The 24,443-nt window shown below is 42.2% G+C and overlaps 1 protein-coding gene across 1 annotated transcript in view; it reads right to left on the reverse strand.

Moving 5' to 3' along the window:
• The window catches only part of RAB8B (RAB8B, member RAS oncogene family), a 53,532-nt gene that overhangs the window by 26,153 nt on the left and 2,936 nt on the right, over positions 1–24,443 (reverse strand). The gene's annotated exons all lie outside the window — the stretch shown is intronic.

Genomic DNA, 24,443 nt, shown 5'->3' on the forward strand with positions numbered 1-24,443 from the left:
ACTGTGAGAGACCTGAATACTACCTATTCGTTCTTTGAGTCCTTTGAGTATGCTTACTATAGCCACTGCATTAAGAATTCTTACTCTGGATTAATCTGAAATATATCTGATCATCCCAGCATCTTTCAAACTGGAAAAGGCTCCATCATGGCAAGTCTACTTTGAATCAAGTGATTCCTTCCCCCAAGGCAAGCCCCCAAATAAGGGGGAGTTTAGGAGAACAGAGAAGAGGCGATTGTCTGCTCTTATGACTGAAATCCATCTCATGTCTGTCTATAAGACAGGTACTGTGACACTTCTGCTCCCCTAGGGAACATGCTCTTGGTTCTGTAGGAAAGCGAGGGAGAACCAAAAAGGTTTGGGACGCCTGGGGTATTATCAGTGGTCAAATGTACTTCCTGGCCACTCGGAGGATAACCTTTAAAGGCACATTAATGTCTTCCAACATGAGATGAATGCTTTACATAACTTGACTCTATCCAATTGTGGTTGCATCTTCCAATTCTGAGTTTATAATGAGAAAGAAACTATGTTGGAAATAACTACAAATGCTCATAAAAATTTTAAAGAGGACCAGCTGAGAGACAGTCTCTGGCATCACCGAAGCTCCAAACCCAGCACTCTCTTTACTACATAACACTGCTCCATCGGGACATTCAGTTAGATCATGAAATGAGTTATTTTATACCTACTTCTGAGGCTGCACCACAGGAAAAAAACACTGTAAAAGACAAAAAGAAAAACTTTTGTGGAGCAGTGGATCGGTTAGAGGCCAATCAAGAAAAAGAAACCACTTCAAGTATTTACTATAGAAGGAATTTAATGCAGGGAATTGATTACACAAGCCATGATGCTGCTGAGAACTAGAGGAGATGGTAAAAGGTTTAGCAACAGCAGGAAGCCACTACCACGCTAAGCTAGAGAGACAAAAGGAGGAGATGGTGTTGCCCAATAAGGATGGGGGGCTGTCCAGTGAAAACTGGAGCGTCAGAGAAACAGCCTCTGCTGAAGAAGCTACCCAAGGCACAAAGGCAGACGGAGAAATACTCTGGTGTCTCCTGGTCTCCTCCCCTCCCATCTCCCGCCGGTATCTCTGTCTGAAGCCAGTCTGAAGCCAGCTAACCGAGCAGCCTGGGCAGGAAAAGAGAGAGGAATATAGTTGAGGGAAGACTAACCAAGGATACAGTTAACCCTTCGTTGCAAGAGTGAAATGTGTGTTATTATTACAAGCCAGAGATTTGGGGGCTGAGTAACAGCAAAAGCTGAATGATAATCAAACATGGTTCTCTATTAACATGAAATAATATTAGTAATGATTTGCAGTAATTGCTTTGAAGAAAACATTTCCATCATGAATTTGTGGGCCTGGGGCAGAGGGCAAGCACCCATACAGATCGCCAACCATGCCCTGGTGCTCCAGGAGAAGCACTCAGGGGAACCCATCTAGGAATGCAGCAGGATAACCAGCCAGAGGTGGCCTGGCTATTATACCATCTTGCAGCTTCACCATCAACTGGGCAGTTTGGGACAGGGTGACCTGGTGAACTTTGAGTGTCATATGCTGGCAAGTCAGGAGCCAGGCCTGTTCCAAAAAGGAAGTCTGTCACTGAGTCAGCAATGTAGCCAAGCCCCAAGCCCAAGCAGTCCCAATATAGCTCAAGGGTGGCCACGGACATGGTGACTCCAAGCTTTTTGCTTATAATACTTCCATCCCAGTACTGGCTTCTAGCACGGTACTTACAGGACAGCCTCATAGCTATTTATAATCCCTCCCTTCTCCCAAAGTAGACTGCAAGCACCAGCAGGATGTGGGGTACCTTTCCAGCTTATGAAATGCTACAATTATCCCCCCACCTTCAAATGTCCGCACCCAACATACCCCGCCTTACTTTTCACAATTCCTCAGAAGTGCCTCCTTCATGTTCCATTCTGATATTCCCTGCCTCTAAGCCTTTGTCCCGATTCCCCCACTGTTTGGAATATTCTCCATCTTTCCCATTGGAATGCTGACAATGGCTCCAGACTCAGTAACTCTCCTTCCTCTGTCCTCCAGCTATCCTAGCCGACTCTGCCCCAAATTCCTTAGAATTTACAATAAGTATCGTTAGAGACGGCATTTAATTATTCTTTTTATTTCATAGGACAAGTTTTGCCTTCCCAATTAGATTTAGGCAGACAACCGAGCACAGTGATACAGCGGAGTAAGATGTTTACAGGGATGAATGAGAGGTAAGTTCTTATGAGGCACAAGCCTCAACTTTTACTTAGAGCAATTCTTTAGGAACCTCCCTCTTGTTTGCTCAGCACACCACAGGTACTCAAAAAATACTCCTTGACATTGATTAATTACTTCTGAATACAATCAGGTTCACATATCTCCAAACTAATCCTACTGGGATGCCATCTTAAATGACGGACAAATTAAGTTACATATTTGGATAATTTTAGGTGATAAAAAGAAAGACACACACACACAAACACTAAAATATTTAAATTATTGAGAAAAGAATAAATCACAAAACACAGTATTAAGCACACATAAAATAGATGTCTTTTCATTTTTGAATGGGGAAAAAAGACAACAATGCAATCTCTTCTAGAGAAATGGAATTGAATTAAAAGTTCTGTTACCATCGTCTCAATTCTAATCCTTAAAGTAACATGTTAATTTAGATAGGCTTAGGAGTGTAGGTGATTTTTAAAAATCCACATGCAAGTAAATAAAAACCAATTCTGTAATCGTATCAGGAGGAACAATAATATAAGTGCCACCACCAGGGGGAAGAAAGAATTGGATATTTTACTTTCTCCCAAAACTACCATTTTCTCAAAACCCTAGCAACAATCATAAAACCATATGTTGCAGATGTCTCTGCTGTATAAAAACTTCTATCATTGCTCCAACAGCCAGAATGGCTTCCAGGGTCCACTTAGAGAAGAGAAAGCAGGAAACCAAAAAAAGGAGAGAGACAATAGGCTCATTACCCAAAAGACCCTAACAAAAACAGAGCAAGTCAAACCAGCAGCCAAAGCCTTCCATCAATAAAAGGCTTGACAGTTAAAAGGCCCAGTTTTCTTTCATGGGGAAAAAGGGTTTTATCCCATTAAGTAAGCCTCCCGATAATTGCCTTTGCAAAAAAAATTTTTTTGTTTTTTAACTCTTCAGTGACAAATGCAACCATAGCAGTGGCTTTCTAGCTTTTTTTTTTTTTTTTTGAGAGAAAGTGTGGGGGGGGCGGAGGGAGGGGCCCAAGGGAGAAAAGGAAAGAATCTCAAGCCCACTCCATGCTGAGCCCGGAGCCGATGTGGCACTAGATCTCACAACCCTGAGCTCACCACCAGAGCCGAGTCCAGAGTTGAACGCCTTAACCAACTGCACCACCCAGGCGCCCGGGGTTTCTAGCTTTTTGACCCACAGTTAAGAAATACTTTTTACATCACAGCACATTACACATATATACGTATGTGTGCATGCTTATACATGTTACATAACTGAAACAAAAGCTCACAAAATAGCAGCTGACTTTTATCCCTTGTTACTTTTACACATGCGATGGTCTCCTATATTTTCTTTTCTATTCTCTTATGTTCTGGTCTGTTCTCTTCCTCCCCATTAAAAAAAGAAAGAAAGAAAGTTGGTCTGGACATACTAAACTGACTTCATGACCCAATAGGTTGCAACCCATACTGAAAAATGTTGGCCTAAAGATCATTCTGGAAGTCAACCAAAGGTCACTCTTTCTTTCTTTCTTTTCTTTTTCTTTCTTTCTTTCTTTCTTTCTTTCTTTCTTTCTTTCTTTCTCTCTCTTTCTTTTTCTTTCTCCCTTTCTCCCTTTCTCCCTCCCTCCCTCCCTTCCTTCCTTCCCTCCTTTTTAAAAAATCCAGTGCTGATTAGGAGAGACCACTCTAGCTTCACTTTTTAATGACAGAGAGAAAAAACAAAGACAATTTCAGGGCCCGCTAAGCACTAAAATATTTGTTAACTATAAGAAACCATTAAAAAGAGAGTGTATGTGTGTTGTTGTTCTTTCTGTTTTGTGGTTAAAGAAACATAGAAAGGGGCAGGGAGCTAAGCCTTAAAGGAGAAAAAGGAGAATTCTAATAATGGAAATACTGCCTGGGCCATATGCCCAATTTTTTGAGCGTAACATTGCCAGAGGTTTTGCTTCCTCCATCACCTGAGATGCTTTGATCCATCGGCCTAAGGCCAAGAAGCAAAGAGAGAAAGGCCCATCACAAAAAGGCAGAAGAGTTCAACCCCATTTGGTAACTGACCTCATTCTAAATGAATGGAATGGGACTGTACTTTTCAGATGAGGAAATGATTGCCTACAAAATCAAGGACTCCCATTTAAATCAGTCCAGAATGGCTACGCACAAATTGTACCAAAGAACAAAATGCAGTCAAGCAAAATGAGCATCAGATTAGATAACTCTGTAATGGAATCAAATAATACCCCTCAAGAATCTCTCCTGAGACCCCTCACTCCCTCAACAGATAATGATGTTGACAGCTAGAATAAGATAGGCCATCAATAATAAAAATAGCTATCGCTTCTCAAGAGCCCACTTAGTGCCAGGCACTGTTAGGCATACTTAACTATACTTCATCACTACTCTCATAACAAGGCTGCATGGGGGATAAATATGCCCATTTTACACAACAGGAAACTGAGGTCTGGATGGAGGAAGGCGAATGTCCAAATCGAGGCTTGGAGGAGGGATGTGCATGCAAGAGGAAGGGCCCTGGAACTGAACTATGCAGACACCAGTCTTCAACTTCCAGATTCCCTGGGGCCTAGCTGCCGGTTTGGGGCAAACATGGTATTTGGTCACAAACAGCAACAGTAGGTAGGTATCTGCCTTGTTTGGAATGGGGAAGCTGTAGAGAATGCAGACACCTGACTCTGATAAAGAGAAACAAGTTGCGAGGATAAGAGAGCTTTAGATAACCTGTTCAATTTGAAAGAACTTAATTATTAAACAAGAAAAGTACATATAAATACTATCTATGTATTTAATAGAAAATATTTTTTCTTTAGGATAAAAACCCAAAAAACAAAACAACCCACCACTAAGCGCAGTTGTTAAGTTAGGAGGGAAAAACCAGAAATGTGAACTCTCAAAAGCAGAAACTCACATCACAAGGGTTACACAAGAAAAGAGAAATGAACTGTTGAACTGAAATTGGAGGCAAGAGATCCCGCCCTGGCCACATCCATTGTCAGATGCACGAGCTCTGGAAAGAGTTAGAAACTGTGCACGCCCATTTCTAAGGAATTCAACACCACTGAAGAATTCCTTTTTTCAAACTGAAATTAAGCTCTTGGATAGTTACGTTAGACAGACCCTTTACCTCCCAGGCTGCAGTACCGTGAAAAGAATGACCAGTTAGCATTTTTAAGCAGTGGAAATTTCTACATTTGACAATGCTGGTGCAGAAAAGGAAGCCACTTTTATTTTATTCTTAAGAGCAGATGTGACACAGAGATAAGAATAAGTGGAAAATGTAGAAAGTTACTTGGAAGACAAAATTTACTCATTTTAAGTTTTAATATTCACAAACAAAATCAGTTGAGAACTCATGCAAGAATTGCCCTGAACCAGAGGAAGACTCTTTTATATTTTCATGGGGTTGGTGGGGTTTTTTTCAGTGTCCATATTACAATTTAAATTTACAGCTTAAGCTTTTATCATTATTTTTAAAATGAAAGCTGCATCATCTAAAGTCATAAATGCACAGCCTACTGAATTTGAAGGAGGGACACATTACAGTTTTAAGCATAAATTGAGTGACTAAATGAACCAGAAATTCTTTAGGCAGTACAGTGGCTTTTCTGGGCATTTGGCACTATTTGGAGGACCGTGATTTACCAAACACCAATCCACCGACCTAAGTCATATTACGACTGCTCCCCTAACCTAACCTCTGCCTCCCTTCCCTCATGCCACCTCCCTACATAGCCACTTGTTTGGGGTAGTGAAATAGTAGCTACAGGACATTTATCCTCATCAGATTTTATTTGAAGAAAGAAGTCAGAAAGCAATTATGTAGTATAACTTAGTTATAATTGCAGGTACCAGCTACGAAGCAGAAAAATGAAAATTATTTTAATCTGTGCCTTAAAGATTAAATGATCCCTAGTTTTGAGGAGATATCAGTTAGAACCTAGAGAGTTTCCTTTTGATTTCAAAGGGGTGAAAGGGAAGAAAAAGGAGGAAGGGAGGCAGGAAGGGTGGGGACGGAGGGACGGAGGAGAGAGGGAAGACTTAGATACTAAAACATGCTTTAGGTTTCTGCCAGAGTCTTACGAAAGCCTAACACAAACCTCATAGTTAACTGACAGTGGCATGTGCTTTTAATTATATTCTGAAAATGTGCAAGCAAGCAAGGCAAAATTATATCATGGTTCTCATTTACATTTATTATCCCCTCTCTATGGGAATATATAATCACATACAGACATCTGTGGATGATTATATGTGAAGATGGGCCTTTCAAGATCAAGTTTAAAAGTTCTAGTGTCTTTCTTCCTATTCATATACCAATCGGGAGGCAATTCACTAGAGCTGTTTTAGCGAATAGGGAACCGTGAGGAAGTCCAGAGGCTATCTATCTAACTACCACGTAGGAAAATTTTGTAATAATTTCCCTGAACCCCACCCCTCTCCTCCCCACAGTAAAGCTCAGAGATGACTTTTCTTTGCGCTATTTATAAGAATCACTTTATACTTTACAACACTTTTCTTTGTAAGGATTCCCTATTTTTTTTCTTGAGTCAAAAGCAATGCCAAATCATCACCACAATATCTTGACTCTTCTAAGGCTCAATCAGAATTCCCCCCCCCACCGGTTGAAAGTGACATTTGCTAATACAAAACATTTCCAAGCAAAATGGGGTTAGACTAGAATAAATATGAGTCACAGACAAACATGAACTGAAACAGAAAAGGTGCTGGTGAAATCTCTCCCTTAACAACTTTATCTCACAACTTGGAGGTTTAAAAATGACAAACACAGTGACCGATCCAACAGCAACCAGGGAATCAAGTTTGTGTTGCTGTTTGGTTTTTTGCTGTGAACTACTTTGACATGCTTCGCTTGTTACACACCAAGGATTGCTTTTATACCAACTTAGGCAGGACCACAATGCATTGTTCTGGGAAGACAGGGTTCCTAGTGATACTGAACAATTAAGTAGGTGCATTTCACCTTCAGACAGGATATATATATGACAGATATGGTCAGTCAATGAGGCAATATGAAGGAAAATGTGGTGCTTGGCCAAAAATGCACCAAAACCATAACTGGATTAAATTGGAGGTTAATTTTCAACTCTACGACACTCACTTTTACTTTTAACAAGAAATATTTAGGGGTGCCTGGGGGTGCAGTCGGCTGAGCGTCCCACTCTCGGTTTCAGCTCAGGTCAGGATTTTGGGGTCATGGGATTCAGCCCCACATCAGGCTCTGCGCTCAGTGGGAAGTCTGCTTGAGTTTCTCCCTCCCTCTTCCTCTGCCCCTCCCTGTGCTCCCTCTCTCTCTCTCAAATAAATAAATAAATCTTAAAAAAAAAAGAGCGATATATTTAAAGGAAATATTTGCCAAACACAGTACCAAGAAGTTTTATAAAGACAATTTCAAATTAAGTCTCTCCCTAAGGTCTTACACATTCTTTTCTGTTCAAATGGCCAACATAGTTAAGAGACAACAGGGTGAAATAAGCCTGTCAATGAGAGATACAGTGAGTGAGTACAGCCTGGAACAGAGCACAGTTACAATATCTCCCAACCTCCCAACACATAAAGGGGCAGGAACTTCACTGCAGTGTCAGGAACATCTGCTCCTGAATTTTCCCACAATCTCAGCAATTTCTATACTTCTGATGTACAAAGGGTATTCTATTATTTGTCCCCCTGTCAAAAGAGAAAAGGTGGGCCGGAGAAGCCAAAAAAGATTTTAAAGCAAAACACTTAAGCCAATGAAAGCAGAGTTGATCAATCACTTTTACTTGGGCTTTTGCAGATGAAGACACGTATCTCCAACAAACCACAGAACCCTCCCCCAACCTCTATTCCTGCTTTTATCCTTTGATACTGTAAGGGCTCCAGTGGGTCACCGCCCAGTAGTATCTTTTGGCAAAAGAACTTTCCTTAGGTTGAGTTAAGGCCTGGCCCTTCCGAGTTAATTAGAACCATACCACACAGTCCTGTTAGTATGCTGCTAGAAAATGCCTGTGGTATGATGTTAAGCTTTCATTCTCCCCAAGAGACAATTCAATGTCTCATCTTTTATTTACATACCAGTTGCTCATAATAGAAAACCAGCCTACAGTTCAAAAAAAGAAGGCCAAGAACTGGCCCACTGGTCAGTACCCACAGCTGTGGTTGCCACCACTGCCAGTGCCACTCGTCACCCTTCCCCAGCCTTTTTTCAGTAGAAAAGGCAAGACCGAAGAGGCAGTGGCACACTCTTCCTTTTCTTCCCAAGGTCTTCTATGTCAGAAACCCTGGCATTTTCTCCAAGTCCAAAAGGACCTCAGTGTCTCAGCGCCAAATGGTGAGACACGGCTCTACCACAGCTGGTCAAGAACCCAAAGGGAGAAGGTATTTTGCACTGAAGGTTGCCTCAAACATATACTAGGAGACCTAGCTGTCATACTACTTATTTCTCTTCCAAGTGTGCTTTTGTGTAATTCAAACTCAGTAACCAAAGATTGGGGGGTGGGGGGAGTAGAGGTAGACAAAGTGGGAAGAAAAAACCTAACTCACTTTTAAAAAATCGTCTTAAAGAAAAATGAAAGCGACAGGCTTGTATATAGCTCATAGACAGCTTACTCATAGCCATAGAGAAAGCCTCATTATCTAGATCAGTCCGATGTTCACCGGGAGCTGACAGCTCTAGAGAAGGTCGGAGGCAAAGAAATTGTGGCCTATCACCTGGAGGAAAGAAAATTTTCAGGACCTCGTCTGTCAAAATGAAATCAAAATCGACGTTCCAACGAAGATTTCACAGGTTTCACAGAAGATGTCAAATGTGTAATTTCTCAATCTAACCACCGCAACCACAGCAGACCTTAATCCAATGCTTGAGATAGCTAGAGCTACAGCCTAAGATGATTTTGTCTTTGGAAGATAAATGGGCAGGGGCACCTGGGGGGCTCAGTTGGTTGAGCACCCGACTCTTGATTTCAGCTCAGGTTTTGATGTCAAGGTCATGGGTTCAAGCCCCAAGTTGATAAAGATAAATGGGCAATTATTCTCAACATGTTTTAGTAAGCAACTGTAATTTTAATTTCAGAATCATCAAAAAAAATTCTGAATACTTTTTAAAGATCCTTTCCCCCAAAAATGTGAGCTTTACCTAATCCCTTCATCACTATCATCCTAAGATTTCAGTTCTGTGACAATTTTTTTGAGCACCAATTATGTGCCAAGTACAATGTCTAGCAATGCAAAGAACACAAAGAAAAAACGAGCTTCTGTCCTAAAGAAAGTTATCATGGGAGGGGGAGGGGGGATGTAGAGAAGGAAGCCAGTTCTACTTGAACACAGGAAGAACATGGGAGATGTCATGCAAAAGTCCAAAGTACTACAGGGTACAAAGTACCTCAGAAGAAAGACAAAGTATCTTCTAATGGGGGAGGGCGGGGACAAGCTCTGACATGGTGTCACGTGAGAGGAACATCCTGAGAAGTATCAGGAAGGAAGCGGACGATGTCAACAGGCAAATATGAAGCGTGTTCGTGAAACAACCCATTCAGGGTAGAGCAGTGATTCCCAGACTTTCTAACTTTGTGAACTGGTAAAATTTCAAGGAAAGAAAAAAAGGTGGTGGTAGGGGGAATGGAAGAAGTTGAAAGAAGGAATATACTAAGCTAGGAACCGTTACCTCCTAAAATTTCTTGGGGAGAAAACTGAGCTAGAAATAGCCTTTTCTCCCTCAGAGAAACAAAATAGCAAGAACTTTATTGCAATTTATTTTTTTATTTTGCAAATGATAGTGAGATAAATAACGACCATCTATTATTGCCAGTGTTTTGCAAGTAAAAGAGCATCTGAACTCCAAAAATTTTAGGAAGCGCCTCATCTTGAAACTTAAAAATGGCGTTCCTTCTCACACAAGGGCAGCTAGGAACCTTACACTGGTCAGGTAAAAGCTTGGCCACAGCCTGCTGGGTACACCAGTTTAGGAGGCCCTGGGCCTGAGTGTAGGACTCCTGTGAGAAACAGAAGGAAATACAAGCTGACGCCTCACTGTAGGAAGTGTGGAAGGATAGACTGAAAAAGATGTACTCAATTAGGCAAAGTGAAAAATAAGACTTCTAAGAGGAGGGTTAGGGATTAGTATGATTAACATCTAGAGCTATGCTCTATGATGAATTTGATCAAAGCGTACAGGGTAGAATGGGGGGAGGGGTATAGCCCCAGGCCACCTAGGGGATGCTGCAAAGGCCAGGTGAGAGGTGTGGAGGGCCTATACGACAGTGGTAGAAAAAAGAATGAAAAGGGGTTGGCAACAACTTATATGCAGGATTTAAGGAAAAGGAAAGAACTAGGGGTGCCTGGGTGGCACAACGGTTAAGCGTCTGCCTTCGGCTCAGGGCGTGATCCTGGTGTTATGGGATCGAAGCCCCACATCAGGCTCTTCAGCTATGAGCCTGCTTCTTCCTCTCCCACTCCCCCTGCTTGTGTTCCCTCTCTCGCTGGCTGTCTCTATCTCTGTCAAATAAGTAAATAAAATCTTAAAAAAAAAAAAAAAAGGAAGGAACCAAAGAAGACTTCCAGGTTTTGAGCCTAGATAAATGAAACCAAAACAAAACAAAGCTGATGGTAGTGTTAACAGACATATGAAAATTCATGAGAGGGTATGAGATAAGAAGAGAAAATGAATGCGTTTTGGGGCGGGACATGCAGGGCAAGACGCTGGGAGAGGTTGGAGATATAACAAGATAAGAAGTTGGGGAGTCCTACATGGAAGACTTAGAAGGGGGCAAGCCTACCTCCTTCATCACTTGGCGATTTTTTTTAACTCTTTCTACACGCCAAGCACTGTACTAGGTGTTAGGGGTAGATGACAAACAGCAGAGCTGGGACCTGCACTCGCCGAGAGTCAATCTGGCAGAAAGACAGACCTTCATGCAGTAATCACACAAATGAGTGTGATTATAAACTGTATTAAAGTGCCTAATTTCCAAAAGAGAAAAAAGGAAAAAATTGAGAACAGACACTTGGACAAGACTTCAACTAAAAGGCGAAACGAGGCTACCAATGGAAACAGAAGGCACAGTTAGAAAAGTAGGAAGCAAATTGGAGCAGACAATTCCTGGAAGCTGGTAGAAGAATGAGTTTCAAGGAGCAAGTAATAAACAGTGCCAAATGCTGCTGAGAGGCCAAGGGGGACAAGCATGGAGAAAGGGCCAGTGGCCTGTTCAGTGAGGAGGACAGGGTGACCTGAATGCAGTGTTGAAGCCAGTGGGGCAGGATTTCAAGGGATTAATGTGTGAGGACACAGAGAAAAGCGCAGGTGACAAGACTTCCCTTTTAAGGAGTCAAAAACGGAAAGGAAAGGAAAGGAAAGGAAAAAGGAAAGGAAAGGAAAGGAAAGGAAAGGAAAGGAAAGGAAAGGAAAGGAAAGGAAAGGAAAGGAAAAAGGAAAGGAAAGGAAAAAGGGAAGGAAAAAGGAAAGGAAAAAGGAAAGGAAAAAGGAAAGGAAAAAGGAAAGGAAAAAGGAAAGGAAAAAGGAAAGGAAAAAGGAAAGGAAAGGAAAAAGGAAAGGAAAGGAAAGGAAAGGAAAGGAAAGGAAAGGAAAGGAACAGATGGGTGACTTGAGGAAGTCATGCATTTATGGGGTCTCCTCATTAGAATGGAGGCAATTACAACAGAGGAAGAGAAAGAAAAAACCCAGAGGATGTAAGAGAGAAGGCGACAACAGCAGGAGTCCGGTCACAAGAGAGAGGGAAGGTATTACAAGAAATCAACCAACAGGTCAGCACTACCTCCTTGGAGAGAAGGGGAAAGGAAGCAAGGCAAGGTGAAAGTACCCAGAAATTAGAGATGGCAAGAAAAAAGGTAGAGGAAGCTCCTGTTAGGGGGTGGTGGGGTCTTTCCTGGAAACTATGGGAAGAGATGTGAGTGAGCCATGGACGGCTGAGAGTTGAGGAGATGGCACTGGCCATCAACTGGACATTCACTCAGCAAACACTTCCTGAGGGCCTTCCATGTGCCAGAGAGTGTGCATATACGCCTGAGCATAAATGAAGTTAGCAGGCATTTGTTCTCTGGGTTAAAGAGAAACAGGTTGATTTTCTCAATCTTGCATCTAGAAAAAGACCATAAGCAGTAACAGGTGATAATTACACATCCTTTGAAGCGGATGTATGTGCTAATGGATGAGATGTCACTATCGCAGGAGCCCAAGATCCATTCTCAGAAGGAAATGGATGGTGTTAGTTTACTTATTCCACAAACAAATACTGTGTGCCTGATCATCAGATAAACAAGCTCTGAAGAGCCAAGTCATGGCTCCTGTCCTCCAGAAGGTCACAATCGGAAGTGATGATCTGAATGCTTCTGGCACATTTCATTGCTTGGAGCATTAGTTGAATCCACCATCACAATCTTTATGCTTTACGAGAAGGTAAGACTCTGGCCATCTGAAGATTGTTAACAAGATACTCTTCTGGATGCAGCATAACTTTAAGGAACGGACTGGACCAGAGGGTTCCATAGCATGGTTTTTCAGTGCCAGTAAGACTCAAAATGAACTTTATTTTATTTTAGATTTTCTTTTTAAGTAATCTCTATACCTAATGAGGGGCTTGAACTTACAACCCTGAGATCAAGAGTCACACGAGCTCCACTGACAGCCAGCCAGGCGCCCCCAAAATGAATTTTCTTAAAACCACCGCAGCTTTTAAAATTACAAATCGTATGCACATAATCCTGCCTATGTTCTTTCTTTCTTTTTTTTTTTTTTTTAAAGATTTTATTTATTTATTCGACAGAGAGAGAGAGAGCCAGTGAGAGAGGGAACACCAGCAGGGGGAGTGGGAGAGGAAGAAGCAGGCTCCCAGCGGAGAAGCCTCATGTGGGGCTCGATCCCAGGACCCGGGATCACGCCCTGAGCCGAAGGCAGAAGCCTAACGACTGAGCTACCCAGGCGCCCCTGCCTATGTTCTTTCAACTAGAGTCAGAAGAAAATCTAGCTCCTTACATTGGCCCTCAAGGCCCTTCATGACATGGACCCCGCCACCTCCTATACCAGCCTTATATGTGTATTTTTAATATTTAAAAACACTTTTAAGCTAGCGAAGAGCATCTCACCTCACCTTCCTGGTCCAAAGCAAATATGGTACAAAACCAAACCCAATGTCAGCTTTATGCCTACCATGTCCATGTAATCATTCGTTAAGTGCTAAATATCACAACAGGGAAAAATCGTGCTTCACACTCATACTGACACATTTATTCCCCTAATTCTCTTGATGAGACACTTTAATGATTAAAAAGAAATTAACAGCATGTATCGATATTGTAAAAATGTGATTAATGACTTTTTTGAGATTACAGCAACATCATCTTGATTATTTGGTAAAGAAGAGCCTATCAACTAACTTTCAAGTTGGGTAATTTACTCCATTAAAATCAGCTACGGTGTTTCAAGATTTAATGTATTGTTCAAATTCATGTATGCAAACAAACTCATTAAAATTCAGAAGACTTCACTCAGAAACTCGCTGCACTTAAAATTCAGGGCCCTAACAGAGGACACTGAGCTGGAATATTTAAATTGAAACATTTTTCCCTCCTAGACAGGGTACTTTGCACTGTTTTTTGTTTTTGTTTTTGTTCTCACCCAAAGGAAGAGTTCAAGATGCCCCAGGAGTCCGCAGCAGCCAGAAGGCTGCAGAGAATTTACTCCTTACATTACACTGACAAGCTGCCCTTAAAGTCAAGGGCTGCTCTTGGACACCTTCTTAAAGCCAGCTAAGGCCAGGGACAATCCCCTTTACCCTGAGAAGGAAGTTAAAGACAAATATTTCTAATTCTGGCTTTGAAAAACGCACGTGGGCCTCAACTTTCAGAAGTAGTTTTCTCGAAAACTGAAGCACACCCCATTAAGTAACCAAAATGTTCCCATTCATAATTTTTATGGAACTCACCCTAACAAGTGCTTCTTAAATAACCTGGAAAAGACAAAACCCCTCACCAATTACTGAGCCTGGCTGCACGTTAGCCCCTGCGCTAAACGCTTTACTACAGCACCATCACTAGAGCACCTCATGGCAATCCTCTGCACAAAAGGAAAACTGACACCAACGAGGTCAAAAGACTTGGTGATCTCGCCCAGCTGGTCAGGACACCTGGCACCACACTGCCTTCTTGAAGATATCTTTTTTTTTCTTTTTTTTTAAATATGTCTGAGTTGCTGATGGTGTAGAAAGGCACAGTGGTTAAAAGCAGACTCTGGAATGAGACTGCCTGGATTCAGATCTGGGTTGGTGTCACTACTTACCAGCTATGTGCCCTTGAGAAGTTGTTCAACCATTTTGTGACTCCATCACCTCTTTTGGAAAATGGGAATAATAACAGAATGCATCTAAGAGGTTGTTTTGAGAATGACATGGATCAAACCATGAAAAACGTTAAGCCATGCAGAATGCCCAGAACTGTACCTAGTACATAGTAGGCACTCAATAAATGTTAGCTCTTATTAAAAGCAAGTGCTCTAACAATGAAGCCCTGATGGATCACCAAGGTCCTCCCTCACAGCTGTCTGGACCTATCCTCAGTGAACTGGGACTGAGTTCACTCACACACATGCCTTTTTTGTGCATGTCCTATGTGCCGCAGCCAACATACACAGGACAATGCATTTCATTCTCAAAATAAAATGAAACCAAAATCCTGAAAGGGAGTTACTATCCTTCATCGATAAAGAAAATGCTTAAATCATTTGCCCAAGGCTCTCAAATAGGACTTGAACTTGAATTTGTCTCAACAGCCCAAGTTCTATTATCTACACCATGTTATTTTGGGTTCCTAAGTCTACTTTTTCATTTTTTCAGTGAATCCTTTCGTTATCACTCAGGATCAGAGTTGTGGAAGGGTCTTTAGAGCACAGCACAGCACATTCCCTTTTTGCTTCTGAAGAAATGGAAGACCAAGGAAGTTTACTACTGAGCTGCCCACAGTCCTATAATGAGTGTCCCTGCTAGAGTGGCACACTGCCACTTTTTCCTCTTGGATGCTGGTGGCCTGCCTCTAGGAGGCCCGCCTTAGGAGGCCCTCAGCTCTGCTCCTAATCTTCTAAGGACCACTGTAAAAATCCAGAATGCAAAGGCTAAATGAGAGACCCAGGGGCTCCCCTAGCAGGAAACTTCATGAGTTTTAGCAGATGGGACTTTGTTTTATCAAGTTTAGCTGCTCGGGCCTTTCTGCTTTTTGGCTCACAGCAGCATTCTGGAAACTCAGGGCTAGCAAACCAATCAGGTGTTAGTCTAGTCTACAATGTCCCTGAGATTTTGAGGAAAACTGCCAAAGAGGGCTTTACAAACAAAACCCAGAGTAGAGACAATTTCACCCTGAAAAAAAAAAAGAACAGGACAGGCTAGCATAAAGTTTAAACTTAATTTGTCAAAGGAAAGAAGCTTACAATTAAAGCAGCTATTCCTAGCACATTACAGTCTAAGGCCAACAACATACAAGCGTAACAACCAATGGCCCCATGTGGAGAGGCAGTGCTGAGATGCCATAATAATTAGTTTCCTTTTCACAAGAGAGTTGGATTCATAATTAAACTCTGTCCCTTCCTGCCCCCATTCTGCTGTGCACATATTTGACTGCTTCCTAAGGGACGGGGTTAGAGGCCAGGAGACAAACACAAACCGCAAGTCCACTGACCTCTCAGGGCCAACAGGCAAGGCAACGCTTGCCTGTGTTAGCTGTGCAGGAGCTTGTCTGGGGACGAGCTGATTTCATTTTTCCATGCAACACACTTCTCAAGTCACTTTACACAGTTGTTACAGACCACTGAAAGGGACGGCTGCTACGGCTTCAGTGCCAGTACAGTCAGTCCCACAGAAAACTCCAGGACCCCTTCTGGGAGGTGCAGGCTGGTGTAGACAGAGTGTGGTCATGGCTCCTCTAAGACTTACTTGATTGGTAAGTCAATTACTCTCTCAGAACCTTAGCTTCCAGAGCAGGGAGACAGCAATCTCTATCCATAGATGCCATTACTGAGGAGTTCCAATAGAGCTACAAGTGAAAGCACTTTGTGAACATAAGGTATCCAAGGAAGGTAAGAGGCAACTGATACCGTCTGCTAACCTAACTGGTCTCCCGCCTAAAATCCTCAGTGACTCCAGCACTTCTCAGGACAAAGTCCAGACCCTTGATCAGGTTTAGAAGCTCATCATAACCTGCCCTCTAATTACCTTCAACTTCACCTCCCACCTCACTGGAGGCTTCGGCCAAACGGGATGTCTTGAGTTCCTCCAGAGGGCTGTGCTGTCTGGTGCACCTGCGGCGGGAGCCCTCCCTCCCCGCGCTCTCCCATTCTACCCGACTAAGTCCTCCAGGGTCTGATTTCAGCTTCCATGCTGTTTCCTCCTCAAACTTTCCTCCACCTCTCCTCCATGCTTTCACAAACTGATATTTACCCATTTGGAGCCCTCTTCATCATTGTGTTAAACTGACTAGATACTTGTTACTCTTTCCCCTCTCAAAATTTTGTGGATGAAACAATGTTGCTGAATGAGTGAATTTAGGGAAAATGAAAATGACTTAGTGTCTTACATTAGTAAAAGACTAACAAAATCTCTGCAGCTCCCACCCTAAACTTCCTAAGCAACCTCACCCCACCGCCAGCCTCTCCTTTTAACTGGTAAGAAAGCAACGATCCTGAGAAGCTAAAAGATGTGACCAAAAGCAAATGGCTAATCAAGGACAGACATGTGCTTGGACCCTGTATCTCCTGGTTCAATCCCTGAATTTTCTCCTACAGAATGCTGGCTATGTCCACACTTTAGGCTATACCACTGGTGTCTTTTCATTGCAAGAGAACTGAAGGCAGATGAGGTGTAAGAGAAAAGAGACTTGAAATCCAAAAACGGATGCTCAAGGCCTGGCTCTGTGAGACCTGGAGCCATCTCCATGCCTCCAGGCCTCGGGCCCCTCATCTGTCAAATGGAAGTTTAGCACCAGCAAATCTACACAGCAAAAAGCCTCTTATCTTTCTAGATTATTTTTCACCTACCTCACCTTGTTCTATGTAAAGAAAATGAGATGATTTGAAAATACTTCATGCATCTCTTCTCAAAGAAATGTTTTTTCCAACTTTTCACGTGTTATTTTTTTGGTGACATTCAGCCTTATTATTCAAACCAAAGCATTTTTAGAGGGGGAGGGGCAGAGGGAGAGGGTGAGAGAGAATCTTAAGCAGGCTCCAGGCCCAGCGCAGAGCCTGAGATGGGGTTCAATTTCATGACCCTGAGATCACGACCTGAGCCGAAACCAAGAGTTGGGCACTTAACCGACTGAGCCACCCAGGCGCCCTGAACCAAAGCATATTTTAAGGACAGGATTCAAATTCATTAAGCAATCTCTTTAGGATTACAAAATGTGTAACCAATTTATAAGATCAATACAGGCTTGGCTGGTATTAACTAGTGCTACTATTTCTTCTTTCTGTCTTCACGTCATCAAGACACTAGTGTTCACCTGCAAAAAGAACCTTTGCCCATAGTCATTAACTGAAGAAAGAAAGGACAAACCCTTTTTTCTTTACAGACACTACTTGATTTCATAGACTCACAGAATGCTGCAGCCAGAAGAGACTATGAAAACCGTCGAAGCCTGTATCTGCCTTTCACAATGAGAAAACAGGCTCAGTCTAACTCCTTGGGAGGGGCTTAAGCAGGGCTGATTGCAAACACACACCAATTATTTTTCAGACTATTACATTTTTTTTAAAGATTTTATTTATTTATTGGACAGAGAGAGACACAGCGAGAAAGGGAACACCAGCAGGGGGATTGGGAGAGGGAGAAGCAGGCTTCCCGCTGAGCAGGGAGCCCAATGCGGGGCTCGATCCCAGGACCCTGGGATCATGGCCTGAGCCGAAGGCAGACACTTAAAGACTGAGCCACCCAGGTGCCCCTCAGAGTATTACATATTTTGCAATAATAGATGATTTGGACAAAAAATATGGTAAATCATATACTGAGATCATAACACAAATTTAAAATGCAATGGTATTTGTCAAAGTTGAAGGCTGAAGGGCCAAGATAGAGACACACCTGATATTACATATGCATGTTTTTAAAATTTGATTATAAGGGCATTTTCTGGAAGTGAGAGAGATTATTTTGCTTCTCCCACCAATTTTCTTTCTTTTTTTTTTTTTAAAGATTTTATTTTTTATTTATTCGACAGAGATAGAGACAGCCAGCAAGAGAGGGAACACAAGCAGGGGGAGTGGGAGAGGAAGAAGCAGGCTCCCAGTGCAAGAGCCTGACGTGGGGCTCGATCCCACAACGCCGGGATCACGCCCTGAGCCGAAGGCAGACGCTTAACCGCTGTGCCACCCAGGCGCCCCTCTCCCACCAATTTTCCATGCTTCTGTAAGACTGGAAATTCTCAAAACAATAGTAAGTAGACAAAATGGGAAATGCACTCACTCAAATTATTTGTTTGTGGACAACCTAATCTGTCACTGTTCATTACTGGCTATGACTGAGACAAGCACCAAGTTTTTCCTAACTAGTTCTAAACAATATAAGACAGCAATGAAGTCAAAAGTCACCATTAATCCTCACACCCTTTTATTTGTTTCTTTTCTTAAAGATTTTTAAGTAATCTCTACACCCAATGTGGGGCTCAAACTTACAACCCCAAGATTAAGAGTCACACACTTCTCTGACCAAGCAAGACAGGTGCCCCCAGTCTTCACACCCTTTCAGGCAGAAGTTTCTAACTCCTTACCCAATAGTATCTCCAACTACTAACAAAAGCAAAAGAGACTAATGGAGTAGCCAAAGAAATGGACAGGGGCAGAGGATAGAATGTTGTTTTCATTCTTTTCCTCTTCCCAATCCAACCCCTTTCCCCAAACCCTGGTAAGGTTGAGGTGTTAGTGGAGTCCAAAGGAGACAGGGGTCTGAACCATTCCCAAACTGAAAGAGTTAACTCTCAATAAAAATTGTTTTCCATGCCATCTCAAGATTTTATTCAGAGACCTTTAGAAAAGAAAAGGTAAAAAATTCCTTGTTAAAAACCATAAATGGCTACTCCATCCAAATTCATAGGCAACAAACAAATTACAGTAGGGTTAGCCACTGACCACTCACAATGCAAACCCTTCTATGTATTTATTTTTTGTGATGGATCTTGTGTATTTGTGTGTATGAGATTAGAATATTTTATAATACCTATTCCAGATAAATTTTGCATAGGGCCAGAAGAAACAAACTCTTATAATTCAACTTTTAAATAGATCACCCTATATTTCATGTCAAAATGTGATTGTGTATTTTAGAGAGTGTCCCTCCACTTCATATAGCAGGAAAACATCTATAAGTTATTAAAATAATTACTGCCAAGTTCTTTGCCAAAATATGCAAAATTACAATGTGATGTGGGGAAGTCATGCCAGTCCCAGCTCTGCCAGCAGAAAGCTATGCAACACGACACATTGCTTAACCGCTTTGTGGTTGGTTTTCATCATCATGAGGTGGGATTCCATCCCTAACCGGCTTTTGCAAACACAGTACCTTGAAGTCCTGCAACGCAGTCATCGGGCTGCAACGAGCACTGTCCTAGCCTCTCTCTTAGTCATAGCAAGCCTAATTTGATGAACGTAAGGACATAGAAAGCTTTAGCATTTTTTCCTGGAAACCAAGAACTAATATTCTAGACTGAGGAAGATGAGAGCTACTTGGAAAATGTCCAAAGGTTCAGCAACAGGTAAATACCAAAGCGCCCAATCACACTGATGCAGAATGCTACAAGTAAGACAGCGAGAAAATAGGTATTTCATCACAGCCAAGTAACAGGTCTGCTGCAGAGAACAGTTTCCAATTGCCCCCACCACCTCATGTGGCTTCCCAAAGGAAGTCCTGAGTAACTCAGTAACTTAAAAAACAACAACAACAACAACAAAAACGCAGACATTTCTTCGTCTAAAGACAATCAGGAGATACCTACTTCCCTTAAGGTTCTTATTAATTTGACTCAAAATAAGAAAAATCCCCAAACACAAAACGAGCAGAGGAAAAGGACACATCTCCAGATATAACACATCCAATTATCATTCCCAGATACTATATTTAATACTGAAATTTAGCCCTAAGACGACAGACAGCAAACCTATTCACTTGAGAAAAGAGATGGCAAATGTGTAGGGCAAAGCCACCCTCCCCTCCATCAGTGTGGCAGAGGTCAGGGACCCATCAAGCCCTTGGTCTCGCTGAGCTCAGTACTCTACAGCGGGCAGCACTGCGAGTGGCCGCCACCCATCCACCCGTGCTGGCATTCATGCTGAGGCCTGTTTCATCCCAGCTTTGCATGTTCCTCAACATACTCTGCCCAAATCCTGAAATGGGTCTTCAAAGAAAGCCACTTCATGACAGTAAAGCCCTTCATGTAAGCCATAAAGTGGTCATTCTTTTCTACCTGATGTAATTTTAGAACGGTAATAAGAACAGAAAACATAACTGTAAACATTCGTTTTACTCCAGACCCTATGCCATTCCAGTGAAATACACAAGTCTTATACAATAAATGTTTATATTCATCTCTTTAACAACAGAATTTGGCTTTATTCAACCCAAATGCCCAGCCCAGTTCCAATCCACTCACTACCCTGTCACTCAAACAAGCACTGGGCAGAATACAGACACAAACAGAGCTCCATCTGCTAATTAAAACTGGGCACGAAACTGTTAACAGGCATCTGTTGCATTGTTTGAAGCTAATGGGCAGAGACAAAGCTGAAATGGCTCTTCTAAAGCAAACCCAGTGATTTCACTCATTTTCTATTTGGTATTTATGTCAGTGGGAGATTGGAAGAAGGGTGTTAAACAGCTTATTATGGAGACTAAAAGATAAGTGATATCTTACCTAGTCTAAAATATCCCTTTAAAACAGGTAATAGAAAGATATATAACATTTTATACTAGGGAAAATACCATTCTCATGTTAAGAATTCCAATTAAGCACTTCTGATCCTATCTCAGACATAATCTAATCATGATACTATGAAAGAGAATAATAACCAAAATTCAAACAATGCTTTATAGCTCATACAGCGCTTTCACGATTCCTCCACCAAGCCTTTCATTCATCCAGTTGATGAGTCATTTAACACGGGCCTTGGAGATTTAAAAGGTGAATAAGGCTTGACTCCTGCCCTAGGGAATTCACAGCAACCCTGAAAAGTTGGTATAATATTATTAAATGCTATTATAGACGAAGGAACTAAGGCTCTAGAAGGACAAGTGACTCACCAAGGCCAGAAAACTAGGAATGGCAGATGCCAGGACGTGAACTGACTGCAGACCCACTGCTCGTCTTCATTCACCATGCTCTCTCCCTAACACCAGACGTGAAACAGCCCACTTCATCTGCTGCTTACATATCAGAAGCTCCCTATTATGTTATGCTCCACAGTATTACTCACCACCTGAAATCCACTTCTCCATCCCCACTCCAACCCTCTCCTCATCCTGCATGAAATCTCTTTCCTGCAGAATCTTCCCATTTCTAATACACACAAGGCAACTGGTCCCCAGAACGGCTCCGTGTGCAGGCAGGCAGGCAGGCCTAAGCTAGACTGAGCCTCAGGCTGTGCCAACAGCTCCCTGGTCGGTCTTCAGCTTCTGGTTCCACGGTTCTTCTCAGAGTCAGTTATCAGATTTAATTCAAAACTCAACTGCTAAATTTTTTCTGGTCTTCAAAGGCTAGACTTATTTCCCTCGAAGACAATATCCAAACCTATTTCCCTCTAGCTTTCTCAGTGGGTCCAAACAATCTTGGCGCTGCTGCCCAGAGAACCTCCTCCCTGGTTTGCTGCCAGGCAGAACAGCTGGGAAAACTCTTTTTTGTAAAGTACACTTAGTCTTAAAACATATCCATATTGTATCCAAGACTCAGTTTCCCCACACCCACTCTTTATTCGCTGAATGGCTTTTCTCATTCACTAGAACACGAATAGAGGAGGTTAAGTTTAACCCTTTATTATCAAGCATTAAGCTCTACTTTTTCTGAAACAGTATTGTTATGAAAGCTATCACTTAGATGGAAAATCTACTGACAGCTTCGAGAGAACACAATGACATTAAAATCAGGCTTTATGTACAAAATGTTCAATTTGAAGTTGCATGTTCCTTGCATATTTCTGTTTGAGAGGCTGAAACCAAGGAAAACAACCATGAAAATGAAAATCCACTTCTCTACGTATCTGGATGATTCTCAGCCAAATGTTGATAACACCTTGGATAAAAATGTAAATATGACAAAATTTGTTTTTCAGTCAATAAGTCTTGATAAAAGCCTTGAATTGCTACCAACCAAAACCAGTTTTTAATTTTAGGCTGGGGTCAACAAATTTTTTCTATAAAGGAAGAGTTAGTAAATATTTTTAGCTTTGTAGAACACATATGGTCCCTGTTGCATATTCTTCTTTGTTTTATATTTCAATAACCCTTTAGAAAGTTAAGAAGTATTCTTTGCTTGTCTTGTTGATGGGCACAAAAACTGCAGGCCATATTTGGCCCCGGGGCCATACTTTGCCAACTCCTGATTTTAGGAAAAGTGAATCCAAGAAAAAAATGCATACAGAATCAAATATCTAAAAGTGCTCTGATGAGACCAGGGTGCAACAATTAACCAGCATACTGCTATTAACATGATTTCATTAGCTGTTTTGCACGTGGAAGGAATTTTAATGACAGGATGCACTTTGATCTCCCAACCTGTAACTAGGGACACAAAAGAAAGGGCAAAGGACGGGCTATCGTATGCAGAGTTATCCCAGGAGAAATTCCTCGCAGAAAAGCGTTAAGTGCAAAATCTAATTCCTCCCCGGAAAAGGTGGTGACTTGGATTTATGGAGCCGATCGGACTGGTCAGAAGGAGCAGCAGCTCGACTGGGAGAGGTCACACAGACTTGAACTGGGGGCTTCAGGAGAGGTTCTGCTACAGCCAGCTGTGCGATCTTGACACCGTCAACCTAACCTTAGCTTTCCTACTTACAAAATTGGGGCAGGGGTGGAAAGTCGGTAATCTCCAGCTCCTTCTGCTGTCAAACTATGACTGTACTAAATAATGAAACCACTCAGGAAATACCCTAACAGGAAGAGGGGGGAGGGCAGGGGAGAGACAGCAAAGGGAAGACACTCACGTTGTCCAGTTAAAGGACAGGGCTAGGTTTTCTCTTCCTGTTTTATCAGCACCTTGCTCAGTACAGGCCATTCCAAGGTGCCTGTGTGGCCTCATATCAATAGTAAACTGCACCCACATCCCACAGGAAACATAACGCACAGCTGAATGTATTACTGTTTCCTAGCTGTCTTTACATCACATCTTACAGACATTTTAAAACATAAATTATGATTATGTAGGAGGTTTAGGGAAGCTCATTGAAAAACTTTTTTTCAGGGGTGCCTAGGTGGCTTAGTCGGTTGAGCTTCTGCCTTTGGATTAGGTCATGATCCCAGGGTCCTGGTATGGAGCCTCATGTCAGACTCCCTGCTCAGCGGGCAGTCTGCTTCTCCCTCTCCCTCTCACCTCCCCCTCCCACGCCCACCCCACTGGTGCTCTCTCACTCTGCTGTCTCTCTCTCTCTCTCAAATACATAAATCTAAAAGAAAAAGAAAAAGAAAAAGAAGGAAGGAAGAGAAAGAAAGAAAGAAAAGAAAAAAATTTTTTCAGTTCTCAAACCTCTGAACTGAAAGGCTGGTTGGTCCTAGGCACTGGGCCTATAATTTCAAATGCATACAACATCCTTACTCAACAGTTAACGAATATTGTCTGACTGATTCACTGAAAGGGTCAGGAGAAAGATAATGTACCCTCCACCACCCCCAAGAGCAGAAAGGAAATGAGGGGAGCTGGGATCTCAGAGAAGGCAGCAGAACCTTAGAGACATGAGAAGAAAGTATCATGAGACAGCCATATCTATAATCAAAATGACTGTCTCCTTCCTTTCATGATGGCCGAACCACTATCAAATAGGCTCTAAAGATGGCAGATGCCTTCTTTGAAAAATGACTTGAACTTTGACAAAGCAATATTAAGACTAAATGTGTCTGCATGGGAAGAAAAAAGCACACATGCATATCTACCAAATCACACACACACAAACCTCAGGTGTTAAGAAATGGCTTTTTCCTGTAATGTTGACCTTATCAAGTTTAGTCAGTGAGGCTGTGGCAGACCCT

The sequence above is a fragment of the Ailuropoda melanoleuca genome, chromosome 5 (genome assembly GCF_002007445.2).
Source record: "Ailuropoda melanoleuca isolate Jingjing chromosome 5, ASM200744v2, whole genome shotgun sequence".
NCBI classification, from domain to species: Eukaryota; Metazoa; Chordata; class Mammalia; order Carnivora; family Ursidae; genus Ailuropoda; species Ailuropoda melanoleuca.